Source organism: Cyprinus carpio, chromosome B16, assembly GCF_018340385.1.
Source record: "Cyprinus carpio isolate SPL01 chromosome B16, ASM1834038v1, whole genome shotgun sequence".
Taxonomy (NCBI): Eukaryota; Metazoa; Chordata; class Actinopteri; order Cypriniformes; family Cyprinidae; genus Cyprinus; species Cyprinus carpio.
The window spans coordinates 16155372-16165043 of NC_056612.1; the positions used below are offsets into that span (position 1 = coordinate 16155372).

At 36.7% G+C, this 9672-nt stretch overlaps 2 non-coding genes across 2 annotated transcripts; both read right to left on the minus strand.

Annotated features, from left to right (window-relative positions):
• Positions 1–260: 260 nt before the first annotated feature.
• Positions 261–333, minus strand: trnat-ugu. Its single transcript has one exon. It is a non-coding gene; the product is annotated as a tRNA-Thr (tRNA).
• Positions 334–2141: 1808 nt separating this feature from the next.
• Positions 2142–2214, minus strand: trnat-ugu. Its single transcript has one exon. It is a non-coding gene; the product is annotated as a tRNA-Thr (tRNA).
• Between the last annotated feature and the right edge of the window lie 7458 nt (positions 2215–9672).

Sequence of the window (9672 nt, forward strand, 5' to 3'; positions counted from 1 at the left end):
TGTTTTACATCTTTTACACCGTCTCACCAGATTGGAAAATAATTAGCAATTTCTTTGCTTGGTTGCAACCAAACTTGTGTCTGTTTTGCTACATTTGACTTCTTTCAGGATGGTTGAACATCTGTGAAGTCTTTTAGCTTTCATTTTTTGTTTACTCACAGTTGAACACTTCAGACCAGACTTGCTCAGTTCTCTTCTATTGTACCACTAGTCATCTATATCTGTAAACTTTTTTTGATTACGACTCAAAAGTGTCTGTTAGGCCCCAGCGAGGATTGAACTCGCGACCCCTGGTTTACAAGACCAGTGCTCTAACCACTGAGCTATGGAGCCTCACCTGTTCTGAAACCATCCTCATTACCATATGAAATGTATATATGAAAAACCATTCAAAGGGTGTGTCCAACATTTTCCTGTAGCTTTTATTGTTTGAAATTTAGGAGGAATGACAAACATGTGATTCATGTGTCACAAATGACATTCTTCTGTCTGCATAACTTCATTGTTTATCCAATCATAGTACGTTATAATTGTGTTATACAGATTATGACCAAAAAAAATTACAACAGATGTGGCTTTTTTCCACGTCAGTGTTTTCAATTTTTCCTATATGCCTTTGTTTTTTTATATTCTTTTTAAAACTAATTGGATATTTAAGAAGTGAAAGTTTTAAGTAATAATATGCCTTTACCTTAAATTAGATTTCACCTATATATTTCCTAATAAAAGTAAACACACACAGATACACAGATGTAAATCAATGCAATGAAACAAAATGAAAACTAAACTGATCCAAAACAGTGTTACCTATATTCTGTAAAGTGCACTCACGTGTAGGGCGAAGTTCTGCATGTAGTCTGAAGACCTTGGTGTTTTTTTCTAGTGTTTTTATCAGATCTACAGGTGCATCTCAAAAAAGTAGAATATCGTGAAAAGTTCTTTTTTTTTGTAACGTATTTCAAAAAGTGAAACTTTCATATATTCTAGATTCATTACATGTAAAGTACAACATTTCAAAAGTTTTTTTGTTTTCATTTTGATGATTAGAGCTTACAGCTCGTTTAAGTCAAAAATCCAGTATCTCAAAATATTTGAATATTTCCTAAGATCAATCAAAAAAAGGATCTGAAAAACAGAAAAGTTCAAGTTCTTTGAAGTATGTTCATTTATGCACTCAATACTTGGTCGGGGAACAAATTCCAGCATCAGTGAGGTGTGGCATGGAAGCGATCAGCCTGTGGTACTACTGAGGCACCAGTTGATGGATCAACTGTTTCTCATTTTTCTCTTGAAAATATCCCATAGATTCCATATGGGGTTCAGGTCAGGCATGTTAGCTGCCAAATCAAGCACAGTAATATCATGGTCAGCAAACCACTTGGAAGTGGTTTTGGCACTGTGGGCAGGTACTAAGTCCTGCTGGAAAAGGAAATCAGCATCTCCAAAAAGCTTGTCAGCAGATGAAAGCATAAAGTGCTCCAAAATCTCCTGGTAGATGGCTGCGTTGACTTTTGACTTGATAAAACACAATAGACCAACAACAGCAGACGTCACAGCACCCCAAATCATCACTGACTTCGGAAACTTCACACTGGACTTCAGGCAGCTTGGATTCTGTGCCTTGATTTCCAAATCAAATGCAAAATTTACTTTTATCTGAAAAGAGGACTTTGGATCACTGAGCAACAGTCCAGTTCTTTTTCTCTGTAGCCCAGGTAAGATGCTTCTGACGTTGTTTCTGTTTCAGAAGTTGCTTGGTAGACCTTTTCCTGAAGACGTCTGAGCATGGTGACTCTTGATGCACTGACTGGATGGTCATTTAATGAATCTCAAATGTAAATATCCTTATATTTTGAGATACTGGACTTTTGACTTTCATGAGCTGTAAGCTGAAATCATCTAAATTAAAAAAAAAAATTGTTTGTTTTACTTTACTTTTGAAATGTTTTACTTTACATGTAATGAATCTAGAATATATGAAAGTTTCACTTTTTGAAATAAGTTACAAAAAGAAGAAATTTTTTACCATCTTCTTTCATTTTTTTTAGATGCACCTGTATTTGAGCGATTCTGTTCTACTGACAATCATTTACGTCTGTAAACAATGATCTTGATTCAAAAGTGACCTATAGGTATTAATCAGGCCCCAGCGAGGATTGAACTCGCAACCCCTGGTTTACAAGACCAGTGCTCTAACCACTGAGCTATGGAGCCTCACCTGTTCTGGTAGTGTCCTGATTAACATATGAAAGGTATACTGGCAGTTTGTGTCTCTGTAAGGGGTGTGTCTATCTGTTGAGTTTCTTTTGTTTACACTATCAAACAATCATGTTTGCATGGTTGCAACCAGTATTGGTTTTGTGTCTGTTTTGTTTGAAGGGTAAAGACCTTCAGAATAATTTTCAACCACTATTTTTACCTTTAAAGATGACAAACAGGCGATTGCTTGTAATGAATTACATGCTTCTCAGGCCTACCATATATTATGTATTTTATATATACCCTATATTATGTATTATCTAAATATATAGTAGGGGAATCTACAGTTCAAACCCAAGGACCAGATGCTGAATGAAGACCAGGAGTCAGAGATGCACTCAATCGAAGAAAAATTTCCTGAAGAAAATAGTTTGCAGTTTCATCAGCAGAAGTCAGCTTCAATACTCGCGATGGAGTTCGTAGGCCACTTCCTTTACATATCAGAAATATCAGTAATTATACTCTAATTAACAGAGGTCACTAATTACGTCAATACATAGGTGAAACGGATTCTGATTGGTCAGTTTACGGAAAAACAAGTAAAATGTACATAAATTTGATAAAGCATATCTCCAAAGGTTATTTAGATGACAAGTGATTAAAGGTCACACGCAACATTCTCCTAAGACGTATATCTGCTACCCGAAAACCAGGGTGACAGAAGATACCCATATGGTCTTTACTCATGGGTGCCATTTCTGAATCTCCCTGAAGACTGGTAGCAACTGGTCTTGCATGAACAGATAACAACACATACACAGAGAAACACTGATTTCCATCAAGGTTAAGTAGCTATGTTATTACTCTTGTCAGCTACTCTTCCCAAAACACACAGTCAGGGAGTCTCTTCCTTGAGAAAGAAAGATGGAGAAGATTCAGACCATATTCAGCCTATTCTTTTAAATACAGACATATAAAAGAACCTTAATGTTTGGGGTACATGTTGGTCACGTCAGCAAGAGGCCCCGATGACCTCTATGGCCTAGTCCTAGTTCACATATGGAGAGGCCTGTTTCTTCACATCAAAGGGAAACAGACACATTCCAACAGCATTATACATACATTTCTTTGTGTTTACTACTAATATGTGGTAACTAATAACTTTATTCAATCAATTGCAATCTATGAGGTTAAATACTGGGCACAGTCACACTATTTATACCACAAAATGGTGTAGAATAGTGCATAAGTACACAATTTAAGACGATCTTATTGTATAATCTTTAGGTAACGCTCCTGAGTGCCTGTCTCCTGTCTGATTGTCTTGCACATCTGCAACATTTTGCTGCTATTATATTGTATTTACAGTCACATTGTCTGCAAATTCTTTTTTATTCTTGCTTAAAAGTGTCTATTACACATCATTCAGGCCCCAGCAAGGATCAGACTCACTACTGCTGGTTTACAAGACTAGTGCTCTGACCACTGAGCTATGGAGCTTCACCTGCTTTGTTGCACCTACCCTGCACCTAAACCTATCCCTCACAGGAAACTTTGTGCATTTTTTGATTTTCTGAGGAACACTGTCCCTTTGTTGTTCTAATTGTATGGACCAATTAGTTTACACCTTTACAGACACAGAGACTGCGTCACATGTTGTTAAAGCTGAATTGCTCCATTCCAGATTCTCCTTCTAACATTTTTTGTTACCAGCTGTTGACCAGTGAACTTATACCCATTTTTTTCCTCCATACCTTTTGTTTTGCACAATTAATGATGAACCCTTTTAGCTTTTTTAAAATGGTAGGATCTGGAAAACTGGAAATTCACTTTGATGATCTTCTCGTAGAAGGGATTCAGAGGAACTGGAGCAAAGAAGTCAAAAGGAAACAAATGAGAAAACCAGACGGAACCTCAACGTATGGAGCAGAAGGAAATTGTTTTTAGAATAAGGAGAATAATTCAACTTATGCGAAAAAGCAGGATTTGAATAATGAAAATTATGAGAATGCTGAAGGAAATGTTTGATTTGGTGAACTTTAATTTGGAGTTACAATCTCTCGCAAATGATATTAGAGCTTTGAGATTGCAAACGTCTGCCACGAAACCTGAAAAGCCTTTAAAAGCAGTAATAAGATATACATTCTGTTAGAGTTTTGCTCAACAGTTAAGACTGCCACATATGTATACATTTTGTTAACTGTACCATGATTGTGCAAGGATGTGCATTTTGCAATAACGTTGCAGAATGGACCTACTTTCTTAAAGTGTTGTATTGTGATATGTTTTATCTTATCTTAAAAAGAAATGAAACTCTCCTACCCCACGCAATCAAAACATTGTAATTGTTTAGATTAAAAATAGAGATAGATTAACTTGCTTTAATGAAAAAAGATGCTGCAATTACTTCATCTGAACTTATGCTACTGTGAGGTTGCTACTGAGTGAAAGGTCATACTTCCTGTATCCAAAGATGGGCAGTATTTATGATACATGTATTTCAAATATAAAATAGTATTTTGTAATTTGTATTTGATAGGGTTGATGAAAATGGCTTCATATTTTGTATCAAAATACTTCAGTGTTTTGTATTTTTGTAGTTTTAAAATACTGTAAAATACTTTGTAAGAAGTCTACATGATGACATCATAAAAATGCGGCCTCTGATGGGTGCCTACTCAACAGGCTAGTTTGCCCAGACTTATTGAGATCAGAACAGAAAATTGATGCATATGGAAGAAGGTGGTCAAGGTAAGAAACGCGCAGGCTGCCAGCTTTCCATCAATTATTATTATTATTATTATTTTTATTTTTTTTGCATAAATTGCTTTAATTTTTAACAGTTCATGTTAAGTTTAGGTGTTCGTTTTAGTAGCCTAGGCTAAATAGTTTACCAATTAACAATGTTCTTGAAAACTATTATACCGAGCAGCAGCCCCACAATTAATGTTAGCTTGCTACTTTCAGCCTGTGTTAAGTTTGTTGGTTGTACACAAAAAATAATAATAATACAGTTTTTCAGTGTTGTACAACATTACATTTTAATGCCACCATATTGGTGTAATGGTAAACTTGCGTGGAGCAGCAGAATTTAATGTAAGCTGCTCTGAGAAACTTGTTTTGCTTAATTTTGTCGTTAGTCACTTACCCCCATGTCGTTCCAAACTCGTAAATGCTTCGTTCATTTTCTGAACACAATTTAAGATATTTTGGATGAAAACCGGGAGGCTTGTGACTGTCCCATATACTGCCAAGTAAGTAACACTGTCAAGGTCCAGGAAAGTAAGAAAAGCATCGTCAGAATACTCCATCTGCCATCAGTGATTCCACCGTAACGTTATGAAGTGACGAGAATACTTTTTGTACACGAAGAACACAAAAATAACGACTTTATAAAAATAACGACTTTATTCAACAATTTCTCTCCTCTGTGTCTCTCCAAATCAGAGTAGCGCCATTTTGGCAATTCTGAGCAGTACGCAGGCGGCGTACGCTCTTCTGTGTCAGCCGCGCACATTCACACATGAGTTTGACTGTTTCTGTTAGAACGTTTCAAATGTTTTGGAATACCTGCTCTGTAGTATTCTCTTTTGGATTATAAGTAAATGTTCTTACTACACTATTAATGTGTAGGCTATGTGTCCTCTATACTTTTATGGCTCTCAATAGATTCAGTGGTTGGAGTTGGGTTAATACTCCTTGACAAGTTCTGTTGCTACTTTCTGATTAAGTTTCTGGCTACATTTAAAAACAAAACTTTTTGATCATTTAATATTTGTCGAAAAGCTAAAATGTTTGTTTTCAGCTTCCAAATAGGTGTCCGTTGATTGATAAATAAATGTTTGATTGCTGAATATTGTACCCTAATTGAAGTAGCTGTTTAGTAGGATCATGATTTTGCATACCTGACACATAATATATTATAATATTTATGATTAACATTTAAATGATTAATTAGTTAAAAACTTTCTGCTATGAATTCAGGTGCCATCACTTTGTTCAGTTTGCCATCATTGTTTATCATTGACTCAGTGTTGCTGATGCAAAGTAGGCCCTTTGTTACCAAACACCAAGTATCTAAATTAGGATACAATTATGAGTCATTCGCAAACTGTTAAACTGTTGGTTACTTTAAAACTAACCTTCATCTGGGAGATCACAGGGATATGTGAATATTTGATCTAAATGGTTGCATATGTCAGATTTATTGCATGACTCGGGCAGAGAAAAGCTGTTGCTATCAAACATTGTTTACTTCATCAGCTGAGCCAGGGAAAGTTCAAGCTCAAACTGGTGTGCACTGTTTTGCTACTGTTTCCGGTTTGAGCGACATGAAAACTGTGTGCGGCGGGGTTTTCTTTTGTTTGGTAGGTGTGTCAAACATGTTCGGCCAATCAGCAGCAACATGTATATAAACCACACAGTATTAAAAGAGAGCTCGCACAATGTAATTAACATCAAAATAAGTTCACAAGAGCAAGTATAATGTTTGCACATGTTTATTTACATTAAAGGCAAAATAACTGAAATAATAAGAGCACATTGATCTGGAACTTCTTTAAGTCTGTCTAAATATCATTTACAGTAGTAATTGCAATGTCTTCTGGTCCATATCCTTTCCTTTGGGAGGTGTGCTAAATACTGATTAAAGGGATACTCTATCCCAAAATGAAAAATTTTGTCATTAATCACACGTTCCAAACCTGTAAAAGTGTCGTTCGTCTTTAGAACAAAATTTAAGACATTTTGGATGAAAACCTGGAGGCTTGAGACTGTCTTATAGACTGCCAAGTAAATAAGTGTTAAGGTCCATAAAAGGTATGAAAGTCGTCGTCAGAATACTCCATCTGCCATCAGACGTGCAATCTGGGTTATATGAATCGACGGGAACACTTTTTGTAAGCTTTGTCAACGGTCTCCCCTGTCTCTCCATATCACCGTATGCTGTGTATGCTTCATTTTGGGATGGAGTATCCCTTTAATGTAACATAAAAAAACTATACATATTTATATATTTTGCTATTGTATTATGGAGTGACACTTTCATAAACTTTTCTATACCTCTCTGATTATATAATGGTAAATATTACAATATCACAGCACAACAACAGTGATCAGCAATAATGATAATACTCACAATAAAAATAATAAGGCCATATAGATCATAACACAGTCTCGGAGGTAAGAAGTGGATTATCCTTCGCCTGAAATGTTTGTATTTTCATCCTGAAATGCGAGGCAAATGTTGGATCACAATAATTAGGAACCACAGTTTCCACAAATGCCTTCACTCGATTGGGATGTTCTTTTATTCTGGATAGATATTACCCAGTAAATAATTTTCTTGTTAATTTTAAACATGATATTGATTTGAATTGTACTTTTTTTGTAATTGTAAGAATAAATCGTATATTCTTGCCTTCGAGATCGCAAATATAATATCTGGTTCAGGTTGGGCTACTGAGCAGAGGAGACCAGGTACCCGGGACCAAAGAATGAGACACACAGTGTGCAGTTCATTCTAAGCTCAACTTTATTGTGCCCAGTGTGACACATATATACAGCATTTTGCAGAAAGAAAACAATAGACCGTCTAGAAAATTCAAGCTGAACAAGCCTAACTAATTCAATTATGTAATAATCAGCTAAACATGTCATGTGAGCAAGGATTAAGTTCGAGCTACTTTAAATAATACACAAACTCCCTACAAACAATATGCTCACTTTTACCAACATAATCCCACAATGGCCACTTTAAGACAGTCAAAGACATGTCTTACTTAATCGTGAACAGTCTTGGGCAATATCTTGATAAACATTATACTTTTGTCATACATCATATTATATATGGAATATCCGTTCAGTTAGTGGAGACACTCATATTGTTAGATAAAGTGCAATTATAACAAATGTAAAATTAATAATATGATTAATCCAATTAATTAGAATCTGATTCATTGTGTTCTTCAGGATTTAACTCATTTGTGTGTACATAATCATCTCCAATATAAGTATCAGCATCTGGTTCAACCTCTTCTGCTGTAATCATATGCATCTCAAATTGCTGAGCATCTGTAGCATTTGTCAGTACTGGATTGGCCATAGACAGTAAAAGAAATGGACACAGCGACCCCATTGGAACTCAATTGAGACAAGTGAAGCCCGTTTTTAGCGATTTTTAGAACTTCCGTTTCTGACGCGCAGACTCAAACTAAGCTTGATGACGTCAGCAACCTGTCTGACAGATGTAAACCTTCTAGTAGCTGTGCGTGCAAACTGCCATCGTTAATCTTGCAGAGACGGCGAGTTTGAGCGGGGAGTTCTTTGGCGTGTGTGAGCAGGAGTAAGTATTCTGATTAATTATTTTGTATAGTATTTTTAAAATGTAACGCCAGTACTCCATATCTCTTGACGTCTCCCTCGATTGCCTGCGAGCTTCTCCTCCTGTCTGTACGGTAATTTCTCTACTGGTGCGACAGAGAGTCGAGTGGTTATGACGCAATCGTTAGCCTTTTACAAAATACAATAAACTGTTTCTACGGTGCCCATTAATGGAACATATTTTTAATATCACTAACTGTAAACATCGTGGCCAAATGGTCTTATACACCGAAAACCCTCAGTTGTTGTAAAGTATTCGGCTCGTCAAAGGTGCAGAGAGGTCGAGTGTCAATTGTTACAAGCTGGCAATACGCGCAACTCGTTTCCTTGCCTATTTTTTTGCACATCCCTGTCCCCTGAAACTGTTTCTACGGGGCCATAATGTACATAGAAGTAATGGAGCCCTTTAATTGTCCGTGTAGCTTTAGGACAAATGGAGTCCTTTAAACGCCCTCAGATGTAAAGTTATTCGCTGTCAAAGTTATGCCTAAATTAACGTGAACAATGGAGTTCTGCTACAAGATGGCGGCACGCGGCCCCGTCAACTCTAGATGTCGAGAGCCTTCCTTAAATTGTCGCTGGCTATTGCAGCAATCCCCTGATAAGGTCGGAAGTCTTTCTAAACGCTAGCTCATGGTGAAGTATTTGCAGCATCACCCTGGATGCTATCTCGGTTGCAAAAATGGAAGTAAGTCAATAGAATGCAACAGTCAAGTACTAATCCATTGCCATCCCCAGGTGCTATTTTGACCCCCCTAAGCAACACATCCCCTTAAGGCAATAGGTATCACAGTGTGTAAAATACAAGGATTCACGCCATCCACTGTCCCCAATACTAAGTAGTACAATAGGCCAATCATTATCTGGAAATAGACTGCCAACCAAGATACATTATGCCTCTTGGGGTGCTATCTGAAGTTCTTTCATATGGTCCACAATAAGGTCATAATGTTGTCTGAATTATCTGTGAATATTTGAAAAACAACGCCCACCTCCCTCCTAACATTTTAGGGATTCTTTCATAACTCCTCCAGAAACCAAGAGGATTCGAGGGCAAAATATACGTTTGGCCAGTCTATTTGGAACATCTGC